General features: G+C 45.6%; 1 protein-coding gene across 2 annotated transcripts in view; it reads right to left on the reverse strand.

The window, feature by feature from the left end:
- Positions 1–11,302: 11,302 nt before the first annotated feature.
- Positions 11,303–14,444, reverse strand: part of LOC114631337 (olfactory receptor 19) — a 44,724-nt gene continuing 41,582 nt past the window's right edge. The window contains exon 3 of one of the 2 annotated variants that reach the window (XR_003712940.1): positions 11,303–11,570. The gene's annotated coding sequence lies outside the window, so the exon portion shown is untranslated. Of the gene's footprint in view, positions 11,743–14,444 lie in introns of both variants that reach the window. The other variant, XR_003712939.1, reaches the window with a different exon arrangement.

Below are 14,444 nucleotides of genomic sequence, written 5' to 3' on the forward strand. Positions count from 1 at the left end.
GGAGGAGGAGGGGGAGGAGGAGGAGGAGGGGGAGGAGGAGGGGGAGGAGGAGGAGGAGGAGGAGGAATAGAGGAGTAAAGCTGGCCATGAGCATGTGGAGAGAGAGGGGGAGGGGAATGGGGAGAGAGGGGAAGGGGCTAGAAGAAAGAGTGGGAGCAAGAAGGTAAGAGAACAAGAGAGAGTGGAGGGGGCAAGCAGCCCCTTTTATAGTGGGTCAGGCACACCTGGCTGTTGCCAGGTAACTGTAGGGTGGAGCTTAGACAAAATGCTAACATCCCTTTCCCAAAAAAGGACTGCAGGAACCAACTGAATGGGCAAAGCATTTGGCTAATGTATGGTTTTCTGATGAATCATCAACCACTGAAGGAAACAAAACTAAATGAAAAACAACAGCTTACAGACTAGGGGATGGAATGGCTATTACTGAGGAAGGAACCACCAACTCAGCACAACACTCTGAAGTAACAATAGTACTATTGGCTACAAGACAGACAGCTAAGGAAGGCAAAAGGAAAATCTATAGTTTCTCTGATTTGTGGTTTGTGTATAATGGTATAGCTATATGCTCATCAAAATGGAAAACTACTAATTGGCAGATAAATGGCAAAGATATTTGGTCAAGGGAGTCGTGGCAAATCTTAGTAAAGTCATCTTAGTGTATTCTATGTGAATTCCAATCTTAGTGTAGTCTATGTGAATACCTACACAGGCAAGATAGACAAGGAATCTAAAAATAATAAAATAGCAGACAAATTGTCATCGTGTTCAATTAAGATTAGAGTATTAAAAATAATTCAGAATAAATCAGCAAAGATGATAGATCACATACTTGATAAACTTGAAAGTTTAGACCTAACATAAAAAATGAGGAGAAATGGAGAATCAAACAAAGCTAGGAAGTTCTATGAGAATAACCATTAGAAGGAACCCAGGCTGGAAAACTAAGAAACCTGAGAATGTTAGCATTAGTAAGGAAGAAAGTTTAGGATTAGATAAACCATTGGGACATACTGACACATATACTTTGTTCCAATGGTTTGATAAAAGGAATCTCAAGGTATCCTGGAAGGCCTATAAAGAGGCCATTGAAGATGGCCACCTTTGTTCAGTCCTTAAAACTAGATTCATACATCAAGTACCAGGTATAACATGCTCTCCTAAACAATTTAATTATAAACTATAGATAGGTTTTATTGGACCCTAAGTACTCACAGTGGTCCTTATGCCTGTACCCTTGTAGATGCAAGCACAGGGCTTGGATTAGCTAAAGAAAGTCATAAAACCAGACCAGGTGGCAACACTATACACACTCTGGTGTTGGTTAGCCAGATACTGGTGTTGGTTAGCCAGATACGGATACCCAATAATTATTGAGTCAGATCAAGGAACATAATTATTGTGATCTAAAGTCCAGAGGTGGTCCCAGATTATGGGCATACCGTGGGACTTCCATCTAGTATATAACCTAACTTCAATAGGCAAAATAGAAAGATGAAATGGACTACTTAAATCTAATTCATTAAAATTCAAAGATATTTCTTGAAAATCTATTGAAGTTGTATTCTATGGGTTAGATACTAGAATATTGGGGTCTAAGAGTTGCCTCACCATGAACACCAATCTCAGTCAGACAGGGATAGTTTATTGAGCTTATGCCACAAGACTGATCAAGCAGGGATATAGGTCAAACTTGCAAGCTGAACCGTAACATTGAGTCAAGATCCTATATGGCTTTTTAAGTCTGAGATCTGCAAACACCTGAGATCTACAAAAACCTGTCAAATTATTACACCAATCAGGATTTAGGAATAGGGAATTTTCTTAGGAACATGTCTTTGTTATACAGTTACCCTGCTCCAATTGGTTGGGGTATGCAACTGTGGCAGAGGACTTGCCTTGTCTAACACTCATATCTTATCTTGCCAACCAGGATGTCAGTTACCCACATACATGTCTCTTTCTGCCAAATAGGATGTCAGTTCCCAGGGAGGTCATGGGAAATTTAAGTAAACTTCACTGGACACCTACTCAAAATGGTCATTTTATTCCAAATAGTTGCTTATATTGGTGTAGGCATCTCTCTTATGTTGGGGTCTATCCTGGGGGCAGCTTATAAAAGCAAATAGCGTAAAAGCTTATACACAGGTGCAGAAAATGCTGTTGGGTGGTTGGTTTGGGTCCAAGTCTTTCATGGCTAACTATACAAAGCAGTTCTACTGACTTCTGCTGTGATTGGTTTCCAAGAGCACAGAATATAACAGAATATGTAATCAACCTGGACATGAGAAAGTTTCCTAGTAACACCAGAAACAATATATGAGAAAATTTCCTCATAATATTAGAATCAGCATAAAATAGCAGCTAGCCAGGTAACAGTTACCTAGGCCTTAACATTTTACCTAGGCTTTAACAAGACCAAGATTGAATAGAGATTTTCCCTTAAAAGAAGTTATTAAATTAGACTTAGAGGTAGAACAACCACCAGATATTTCTGGACCACACAGAATAATTCCCCATAAATGTTTTACAGGGACAGAAAGACCTCACCCACCCCTCACCCCCTACACCCCCTGCTGTTCCCATTCCTGACTCCCTGAAGTACTCCAGTGTTATCCTGGTGCTCAGAGAGGAGACTCCGAACCACAGAATTCATCCCAGATCCCAGTTTCTCCTTCCAGTCCAGTGAAGGAGAACATCGACAGTGGACCCCAATTCTGACTTCATTCTCCTATCTGAGGGCAGGCATGCTGGTGGTCCTCCAGGCATTCCCAGAGGAGAGGCAGAATGAGATAAGGCATCCTACTTGATCATGATCAAGTTAGGTTGACCTTCATATGGTTGGCTTAGCTCAGAATCCTACAGCTCCAACCTTTACTTTGCAACATTTTTGTTTGAAAGTGATTGTATTACCTTTTACTTCTGAATGTGATTTTAAACTTAATGCATACCAAACCTGGAGAAAATATACATTTAGGAAAATATGTATATTCCACAGAAGTCATGGCAATATCCTGTGATCTACGTTTTGCCTAATAATTGTAGGTTTTAGTGACTGAGATTTGTTTTTCTGCACTTATTTGTCTATTAGTAATAAGAATACTTATTGTATGCTATCTCCTTTATTGGTCTAAATTTGCAAACTGTTGTGAAATTGTTAATAATTCTTATATGTAGTCCTCATTAGCAATGCATATGTCTCAAAGACCAGGAGATGGAATATAATGAGCATAGTAAAAATGTTTTTTAGTCATGTAAAATAGCTTAGTCAGGAACCCCATGACTGCTCCTGACAACAGACTCAGTGACAACACTCATTCAAGAAAACCAGACACAGTCCTAGAACCCCAGGACACCCACTGGACAGAATGTTAGCATTTTGACTAGGCTCTACTACACTGTTACCAGGCAACAGCCAGGTATGCTGACTCATTATAAAAGGGGCGGCTTGCCCCCTCTGCCCTCTCTTGCTCTTGCCTTCTTGCTCCTGCTCTGTCCTCTTGCCTCTTCCCTCCTTTTGCTCCATTCCTCTCCCTCCCTCTCTTCATGTGCCCATGGCCAGCCTCTACTTCTCTGCTCTCTCTCTCTCCCTCTCTCCCTCTCTCCCTCTCTCTCTCTCCCCCCCCTCTCTCTCTCTCAGTCTCTCTCTCTCTCTCTCTCTCTCTCTCTGTTTCTCTGTCTCTCTCTCTCCCTCTCTCCCTCTCTCTGCCTTTCTCTATCTCTACTATCCTTATAATTACCCTCCTCGTGCCGTAAATAAACTCTATTCTATGTTATACTTCATGCAGCTCGTCCCTCAGGGGGAACAGATGTCTCAGCATGAGCCTGCAGAGGCACCCCCTTCCCCCATATCTAACTACATAGCCACCAAACATTTTCCTTCCCTCCTTATCTTTTTATAAATACAACATTTGGTGCCAATACTCAGATTTAGAAACTCTGCAGGTTCGCATTCCTCCTGCTACCACACGGAGAACCAATGCTCACTAGCCCAAACTTCTGGAGAACTGGGAAGCCCCCTTCTGTCACTGGTCATCAGAGTAAATGTCCCCATGGTCCCAGGAGAGAGTTTTTTAGTTTGGAGCTACCCCTGTGCTGCCCTTGAGGATGGAGACATTCAGTCTTTTCACTGACCCTCATTCTAGGACATTTTTCCTTGGGTGAGATTTTCCTCTCTCCTCTGAGACAGTTCCTTTCTTGCTGCTGAAAAATCTCAGGCCTGGGTGAACTTCTCTTTCACTTAGGGCATTGGCCCAGAGCTTAGCTTGAAGACCACTACATGACGACCTGGTGGTATAGCCTGGATGTCAGTCTCTCTGGTTAATTAATAGCGTCCTCAGCTGGTAGGGGTAGCTAATAACCCTATTCTCACCCAATGGGTTGGTCTTCGCCACCTTGTCCCTACTTACTGGGATGTCCTGGTCTAATTCATAGTAAACAGCAAACAGTATCTCTACACGGCACTAAACTAGCATTTTAGAACAACTCTCTGGCTAGCGATCCATAGGGTTCCTCCCCCCTCCCTCAGTCTCTCCACATTTGCTCTGCTCCTGGTTGCCACATAAAAAGCAGGTCTGGCCCTGCCCCCTGCTGGGGACTCTGTCTGCTGAGAAGTTGCTTTCTTATGCATGCGACCATCTCCCCCTACACTTGAGCTCACACGCTCAAGTGGGGTTCCTGTGTTCTGCCCACCAAGGCTGCCACCATTTCTGCCTGGCTGTTTGAGCTCTACCACAGCCATGAGAAAGGCAGCTTTCCTCCTGCCTCTTTGTGCTTCCCGCACTCTGTCTGGGACCCTGTTTGCTGAGACTCTGTTTTCTCATGTATGTACTTGCCACCATCTGCCCCTGTCAGTGTTGCCACTGCCTTTTCTGGTCACCTGAGGCCTGCCTGGTACTGCTGCGGGCACATTTTCATCTCACGTCGGCTTTCCCTACCTCAGCCCCGCACCAGAGCTGCTGCTGATGCTGTCGCCATCCCACATCTGAGGGACACCAGGACTGCTGCGGGCACAGTTTCGCCCTGGTGTCTCCTGCTGCCTCAGCTATCTACTTAACTCTGCCAACCTGCAGAGCTCTTTCACTCCATTGGAGCTGGGAGATGGGATGCTACTTCAGACACTTCCCTTTCCCTGCCCACCGATGACTCCAACAGGCAGAGTGGAGCACTGCCTGCCCACAGCCAGAAGCACTGGGCCAGGGCTTCTCTGGCTGCTAGGAGGAAGTCCCGCTCTACTTGCTTGCTCACATTGCCCTCCCTCCATCCTGCTACCACAGCGCTCAGCAACCCACAGCAGGTTGGGCTCCCAGGCACACCACAGGATAGCCCCATCCCTTGACTCTGTCTCCGCTGCAAGTGTGGCTCCTCAAGATCTGCCCTCTTCAGGCTGCACACACGTCCCATGCCTCGGGCCCGGGCACGTGCCTGGTGCCTCAACTACACATGTGTGCGCACCTGTCTCTTGCTCCGCGGACCAGCCCAGGTCAGAAACGCTTCCACGCCCCAGGCTCGTTCTCACATTTGCATGGCCTGCCTGCCTGCCTGCTCAGTTCGTGTCACAGGCCTGAACCCACCTAGACACACTCACGTTCTGTCACCACAATCTTATGCCACTGCTGCCAGCTCTCTTATTTCTTACATTCTGGTGAACACCAACTCTAAGCCAAGCCCTTCCCTACTAATGCAAAATGTGTTTTTCTATACTATACTATGCAACCTGTCAAAGTTACTTCACAATTAAGATATTTTGTTCCGATCCTGCCTTGGTCAATGGTTTTTGCTATTGCCATTGAATTATAGTGTACTATATTTACTATATACATTCTCAAACAAGTAATTTAACAAACATAAGTTGTCTAACTCAGATATGACCAATAGCTACAATTCTCAATCTTGTCTGCTAGTTATTAATATACTTATGACAGACAGAGACTCCCAAAGCCTACCAGCTGATACCCCACCCCCAAGGTCTCAGAAGATAATGGACACAGCTACAAGGACTGCCTGGATTGTGGTATGATAACCATGGAGAAACACTATGTGTGAGGCGCGCGTGTAATCGTCTCACCAGCAAGAACGCACCACACACACACACACAGAATCCTTCCGTAAAAACACATTTATTCCCAAAAAACAAAATGGTGGAAGAAGACCCCGGGCCCGAAAAAAGCACTGCTTAATATACCCTTGTAGCGGTGCATTCACCTCTGATTGGCTGCTTACTCGTAGCGTGCCAAACGCCGTGGGATGGGCTTTAACTTTGGCGGGCTTTTTCCATGGCACATGCGCAATTTACTTATTTACTAGGAAGAATCCCGGATGTCAGGCAAACGCGGCTTTAGCCAGCACATGCGCGGCTTCCTACATCTGCCCCTTTTTGTTTTATTGTAGAGGGTGGTAGTTGAGATCCCTGGGAAGGTTTCGTAACTCCCATATTTGGGGGTCTCACGGCGGGTCTGAGTCTCTTTAGAGGGCGGTGCTCAAACTCTTACCCGTCACGGGGTCAGCCTCCCCACCCGCAGCTGCCCTGTCTTAGGTGGCCGAGACTTATCCGTCCACTCCGTTATTGACTTACCAGACCTTCTATCCGTGGAACGAACACCTTAGTGGGCAGGGACTGTGTATAGAAATGTTTGAGGCTTTACCGGGTGTCTTTATCAGAAGCCCCTGGGTACAGCGGCTGAGGAATCTGTCTACTGGCTATTTCTTTTTTGTTTTGTTAAACAGGCACTGGTCAATGTCCCGTGTCTTAGGCTAGTTGACATTTCTCCACAGCCAGCACCAAAGAATGGTGAGCTCTCTGTCTAGGCTACGAGGGTCGCGCACCCACACCTGGCATTCTCAGAATGTGTGCCCCAGGTTGTGGCCACTCGTAATGCCTGTTACTGGGTAGACTCACCACTCGTGGTGTATCTCTGGCATATGGGATCAACTTATTCCTGTCATTGGGACCAATTGGCAGCTGGCCTGGAGACAAAAGGATGGAGCTGTCTATCTGGCTATTCTTGGCCTGTCTAGCGTGGTACCAGTCATGACTCAAACTCAAGCCTGATCAAGCAAATTCCATCTTGGGGGAATAAGCGATCAAGGACTAATAGTTTAAGACAGTCTCCCTTACCCTATCAGGTGCAATGGAAGCAAGTCCTCTGAGTGCAAGGGCTAAGGGGAACAAAAAGAGATGCAAACACCCATCCCTGTGCAATGGAGTCATCTCCTAGGGGTGCAAGGGCTGTTTGTCTCAAAATTCAGGTACCACAGCTACACAGACAAGAATCAGCCAGGCCAAGACTCCTCACCGACCCAGTACAATGGGCAAATCCTTTGGGGTGTAATGCTGATGGCCTAACATTTAGCACCACCACTCGTGAGGGGGAGACTGCTTATATTTGAGGCAGTGATAACCACACTGCCGGGGAAGCCCCTAGTTTTTTGGTCACAAGCGCCTGTGCAATAATAGCCTTGTCAAGATTTTGTTGAGCTCTGAGTTTGCAAACCAACCAAAGGATGAATACTGATCCGCAACATAGGGCTTACCAAACAGGCCTACTCCCACCCACTTAAAAGAAAAGAAAAGAAGAAAGCTGAAGAATTCCAGGAGGACAGTCCCTCAGTCAGGGACAGATCCACGCGCGTCAAGTTGATGTTCACCACAGCTGTTCTCAATTTTCTGAGTGTCTCACTGAAGTTTTCTGACCAATTTCCTGTAAGATATTGAAACAATTTTCTGGACAGATTAGTTACATTATGTCTGACTGGTAAGGTAGATAATATAGTCCATCATCGTTCCCCCGATATACTAGGAACCTGTATCCCTTGGATCAGCACAAGGGCTGTCATCAGAGCCTGGAGGGTCCGCCTGGGTGTCACCTTCCAATATCGCAAGTCGCCGCGTCAGCCGCTCTGGTAGCCAAAACGGGTTGTCTTCTTCCTGTGGGAACACACAAACCGCTCCCCTGGCTCTTAATAAAACAATATCTGGGCCCTTCCATTGTCCGGTCAAAATGTCTTTCCATTTTACCATCTCTTTCGGCCTGTCAGGCTCTAAACAGTGACGGTCAACGAATTGAATCTTTTGAAAAACTTTTACGAGTCTACTAGATGGTCTAATTAGCCCAGCCACTTTTAAGGCTTTAACTGCATTTACTACATAAAAGGAATCTGAAACAATATTTAAAGGGCCTGGAAAGGTTTCAAGAACCTCCAAAACTACCAAGCATTCCACAACTTGAGGTGAGGTCTCATGATATTGTTTGGCAGTGACCTTATTATCAATTACATAAGCACCCACACCTGTCTTTGACCCGTCTGTGTAAACAACCACTCCATCCGGGAGCGGCTTTTGAGATAAGACATGTGGAAATACAATAGCTTGAGTTAAGGCAAACTGTAAAATGGGATGTTTAGGGTAGTGATTATCTATTTGACCATTAAAGGAGGTAACCAACACGGCCCAAACATCAGAGGTAGCAGTTAATATTCGAACCTAATGTGCAGTATAAGGCACTATTAAAACCTTAGGCTCCCTTCCAAAATGAGTGACAGCTGCTTTTAATCCCCGTAAGGCAAGCTGAGCAACCGCATCTGGATACAATTCAATAATCTTTGCAGGAGATGCATTAGGATGAATCCATAATAAGGGCCCATCCTGCCATAACACGGCAGTTGGTAAATGTCTGGTTTTAAAGACACACAAATTAAAAGTTTTGGTCTCATCAATGCGTTTTAGCTGAGCTTTTTGCAAGGCATCCTCCACCAATTGCAGGGCATGATTTGCAGCCGGTGTTAATGCTCTTGGTGAGGAAATATGGGAATCTCTAGCAACAAATTCTGAGAAGGACTCCTGGGGGGCTTGTAATATTTTTGTTAAATTTCCTCCAGCCTCGCCCTTTTTCGAGAGGGCCTTCCATGCCTTAATTACGGCGGTGGAAATCTGGCCATATGCTTCCCAATCATAGTTAGTCTGGTCGGCAACATACTGTCCTTGCCCTGTTAATAATTCAAAAGTCCACTGTCTCTGGTTGCCCTCCGAATTAGCGTTGGCCTTTGCCTGTGCTTGAGAAGCGTCGTGCCACAAAGCCTTCCATTCCATATACTGTCCCATATTAGGGAGAGCAGCTTTTACTGTGTTCTGCCAATCATTCGGAGTCATTGCCATAGTGGCAAATCTCTCAAGCTACATAATTGTAAAATTAGCATGAACTCCATACTTGTTAACCGATTCAGCGAATTCTTTAATAGAAGCATACTCTACAGGTGCGTGGACACGACCTCCTCCTGCGTCCTCAAACACTGGAAAAGCTTGTAACATTTTTCTCTTGTCTTCCTCTGAAAGGAAGGAGCCTGAGCAGCGCCTGTCCACATGAGGCGGAAGTGCGCCGGGAACATTAGGTTGGCAGGGCACTACAGGCCGAGAGGCCGTCCGGCTTCTATCTCTCGTTTTCCTCTGCTTTAGATTTCGCGGCGGCAACTGTTTATCTGGCTGGCATCTTTCCTCTTCATCTATCTCTTCATCTGAGTCCTCTGAGGAAGTTATCCCCTCCAACTCAGAGGCATCAAGCCTCAAAACTTCCTTTACCGGATAAAGAGATCTCTTTCTGAGGCTTACTTTCCTCCCGTCTCTCCCAAGGGTGTTCTTCCCCTCATCTCTCATCCCCGTGGGTTGTTCCTAGGGGAGGCTTAATTTCTTTAATATGTCCTTTTTCCCTTTTCCTTTCTGAATTTCTAAGCGCTTCCTTCTTTTCTCTGTTTCTGACATGCTAACCCGTAATCCGTCTGCCACTCCCCGAACCGCCACGAAAACCAGAAGGAAGAGAACTAACGCTACTAACACCATAGCGAGAGCCTCTAAGGTTCCTGCCAACTGGGGAGGGAAATGAATTAAATCAAGTCCAAACATATCTCTCAGAGAGCATTACCTTGTTCTACGGTTCTGGATTCACTCCACACGTGGAGAGCGAGTGGAGGGTCTTCTTAAACAGCGCCGGCGATGGTAAATTCTCCCGGGTTTCTCGGCACCAACTGTGAGGCGCGCGTGTAATCGTCTCACCAGCAAGAACGCACCACACACACACACACACAGAATCCTTCCGTAAAAACACATTTATTCCCGAAAAACAAAATGGTGGAAGAAGACCCCGGGCCCGAAAAAAGCACTGTTTAATATACCCTTGTAGCGGTGCATTCACCTCTGATTGGCTGCTTACTCGTAGCGTGCCAAACACCGTGGGATGGGCTTTAACTTTGGCGGGCTTTTTCCATGGCACATGCGCAATTTACTTATTTACTAGGAAGAATCCCGGATGTCAGGCAAACGCGGCTTTAGCCAGCACATGCGCGGCTTCCTACAACTATGGACAAGCCTGGATACCCTAAGAATCAAGCGATTCATATTGCCTAAGTCAAGGTGAATCATTTCTCATTTCATGAGTTATTTATTCCACAGAGAAAAACTCTCCATCTTCTGGGCTTGAAAGCCAGACTGACTCCACCCAAGTTGCCATGGAGCCCACAGGGACCTAGGAACTGTTTCCACTACAGATGAACTCTGTAATTTTTAATTAATACATGACTCCTAGATTATAACTTATTCTTCCCCAGATTTTGGACTACAATGACAGCTAAGGTAACCATAGCTTCACAGCTAGAAAACAGACCTAGCTCCTTACCCTAAGGAAGTCCACCACTATATTTACTCATTAATAAATTTGTTAACTAGCTAAGACTGCAGATTTCTTACAAACTTCACAGTAAATGATAAACTAGTTCAGATATAAACTTTCACAGATGTAATTTGTTACTTCCTTATCTAAATTTGGTTTCCATGGACTAAATGCTTCATGCTTCCTCTTCTTGCTGTGCCACTGTCCTAATATTAAACATTCCACTATACTATCTAACTATATAATCACAAATTCAAATTTTTAAGTTTTCTTTTGTTGTCTTTTAACTAAATTTAAAGTGATATATATTCAGTCTCCTAGACAGAAGGAAAAAGCCCTTCTTGTGCCTTATGCTCCATGAAAAGCTCATCTTAAAAGCTTTTCATGTTTACTCATGTTTTATCTCTTTTGTAAACTTATAAGCTACAGGAAACCCACACAGATCTACTTCTCATGGACCAAATAGACTCAATCCAGATAAGTACATCTGTTAATCAATAGCCTAAAGTTCTCAATCTTCCCCGTGGCTGGAGAGTCTGCCCCAGGATCCTGACCCTCAAATCAGAGAACTTTCTTGCCCTCAATTGACTTGTCATGAGTCATGTCCAGCTTAAAGCTAGGAAGAAGAGACAGAGTTCAGATACCACTTGACCTCAAGATTTATTCATTACAATGATAACCATCAGTTCAAAATACACACATGAAGTTCTCAACTGAGAAGCAAATGACAGAGGGGTTCACAGCTAAGGCTCACTACTACAATTACAAGCATCAGTCTACAACACACCCATGGTACCTGACTCAGAAGGAAGTGGTAGGGAGGCTTGCAGTCTGTGGCTTGACGTGTCTCAGGTGGTGGCTTCTTCCTCTGGATCCTCTTATCTCAATGCAGCCAGGGTATCAGTCAGTTGTCCTCTGGTTGGAGAGCCAGACAACATGACTGTTTTCACTGTCACAGCATCAGGGTCTCTGTCTGTCTGCTGTGAGCCTCTGCTTTTATTAGCTATAAGGAATGGTCTCACATTGGGTTAAATTGTTGGGTTGATGTGTGGGCTTCACATCTGTTTCGCCACAGGGGTAGGGCTACCTGGGGAAGACAGAGGCATGGGAAGTTTGCCTGTGCTCTCCCCACAACAGTACCAGGCAGGCATTGGGCTATGTGAAGCTGAGGGACCGTACCCCAGGAGTGAGGGAGCACAATCTGAGGTTACATGGGGAACTGGAGCTCGTTCATCTGGTTCTCAGGCTCTTAGACACCCAGGTGCCACTGGGGGGAGCCACAGAAAAGCCAGGAACAAAGTGTGAGGCCCACAGGCTGGATTGGCCTGTGGCTGAAGGAGGAGAAAGGGAGAAATACTCCGTGTCTCACTTGGCTTAGTCACGGCTGGCCCAGCTTGCTTGCTTGGGTTGGTGGCCACTGTGGCTGGAAACTCAGAGAAGTCTTCTGCAGGAGATTAGACATCGGCTCTGTAGGTGAAAACCTTCTCCACTATTCCCCACAGCAGATCCCAAAGAAGAGAAACAGTCCATGGTTTTAAAATGTTTATTGTCATAGTGAAAAATAGATGAAAACTGTACCCCAGTTTTCTTAGGGTGGGCCTGAAGTTAAACACCTTTTGCAGAGAGGAGGTTCTGAGAAGGAATATTTAATTGGCTATTTAATTGGCTATGCCCCTCTGGCATTAATATGGAGATCTGTCTTGAGGCTCTGGGCCTGTGGAGGGGCTGGGGCATTGCCCTGCATGACTGAAGGACCCAAATCTATGGAGGTCTGTGGCCTCATGTCTGGAGCCTGAAGTCTGGGAGTGTGGCAAAATGCATGCCACCCCTTAGGATCACCTGGAGTCTCTGGAGATTTCCAGCCTGTGCTCGACCAGAAACCAGGCTGCCTTTCAAGGTCCTACAGTCTCACTCTAGCATTACATCATTGCATATGACTTCATTCTTATCTGCTGCATACAAAGCTGACATGAGCTGGATTGCTTACTGCTCCTCTAACTCATATCTACTATAGAGAGCTGATATGAGCCAGCTGTGTTGGACTTACAGATTCAAAACCAGGGGATGCACTCCCCCAGAAACACTCACAGACAGCAGACTCTATGCAATAACATGAGGTGTATTGATGATAAGATGATAACCAGTGCACTGGGGCTCCCCTGCGCACAGGTAAGAGGAACCTCGAGCCAAAGCTAAAAAGCAGCTTATATACCATTTTTACAGAGTTCACAAGGACAGTTAATTACTTCTTAAACAATAACCATAAAGGATTTCAAACAGCCATTCCCAGGCCCAGTTTCTAAGTAACTCCAATTTGCACCTTATCTTTACAACAATGAGGGTTAGCTTAAGTGGCTTCTGTTTACCCAGGTGTACTAGGTTGAGGGCTCATCTCTGGTAAACTCTTTTCTTGGGCCCTTCTTCCTGGAATGTGTGTTTGAGTCTTTGGACTGTGCTCCTCCTGGGATGTGCCTCGGGGGCAGCTAATGTTTGAGTGTAAACCAAGACTCAAACTTAAGGATCTTTTAATTTTAAGATCAAGCAGAGACCTGAAATTCTTACATTCTTACATTTCCCCCCTTTTCTTGTGGCTGATTCCAATCTGGAAAAAGTCATCATCTGGTTGTATAGCGTGACATTGTTGTCTAAGCATGAGCACTTGTACAGTACTAAAGTGCTCTTTAACAAATTTAATCATGCAATTAAAAATGTAAGGGCCAAAGGTGAGCAATAGAGGCAAGATTATAAGGGGTCTCGTTATGGCAGAAACCAAGGTAGTAAACCAGGGAGTAGTGGTGAACCACGACTCGAACCATCTCAGATTCTGTTCTCTTTATCTTTGCCTCTTAACTAGCCTCTCTTGGGCCTTGGCCATGGAATCTTTGATTGCTCCCAAATGATCTATATAAAAACATTCTTCTTTTAAGGCTGAACACAACCCGCCTTGTTGGAGAAAAAGGAGATCTAATCCTCTCCTGTTCTGCATGACTACCTCAGACAGAGAAGCCAAAGACTCCTGTAATTTAGAGATTGAATCTTTCATAGCCTGAATATCTACATCAATAGCCTAAATCCCCAGTAGTACTCAGGCTGTAGAGCTAGGGATGTTCCCCCGGTAGCTACTCCTGCGGCCACTCCCAAGCTCAGGAGGACCGCAAGAGTCATGCTAATGGGTTTTCTCTTGGGCCTGAGGGGTCCTCCTTCCCAGGCAACTAGGAGATCATTCTCAGCATGGTATCTTAGCCTAGGCATTAGCTGGACCATGACATGGAAGTCTTGGTTTTGGTGCAGCACCCTGGATTTAACACAGGGGGTAAGTCCTGTTCCACATGCCCACTAACCATCTTTGGGGAGTGGGGGTAGGTAACTAGCACTGTCTTTTGGTGCTACCTGGATGGTGGCATTACACAGGTGAGAGTGAGTGTGTGGGACCTTTCCCAGACAGGTCCCTTGTCCTGAGACCACTGTCAACTTTATCTTAGCATCTTGTGAGGTCCAGTGACAGCTTGAGGGTGAGTTAGAGGATGAGTAATTACTTATGAGCCCCACAACCTCATAATGGGGGGGGGTTATCTCATAACAGAGCCAGCAGGCCTGAGTAGCCTCTGGGTTAGTAGAGTGCAACACTTCAAAAGCCTGTTCTATCATGTGAACCAATCTAGGTTCCACTTTATCTGAACTCAGCTGAGTCTCTGTTGTCTTGACTCTCTGGGTCGCAAATACCATGGGAGGCTTGGTGGGCATTTGGGGGTGGGGGGGTTAGTCTCTTTCCATTTGGGGATGGCAACA

The sequence above is a fragment of the Grammomys surdaster genome, unplaced genomic scaffold, assembly GCF_004785775.1.
Source record: "Grammomys surdaster isolate TR1022 unplaced genomic scaffold, NIH_TR_1.0 358, whole genome shotgun sequence".
In the NCBI taxonomy this organism is placed as follows: Eukaryota; Metazoa; Chordata; class Mammalia; order Rodentia; family Muridae; genus Grammomys; species Grammomys surdaster.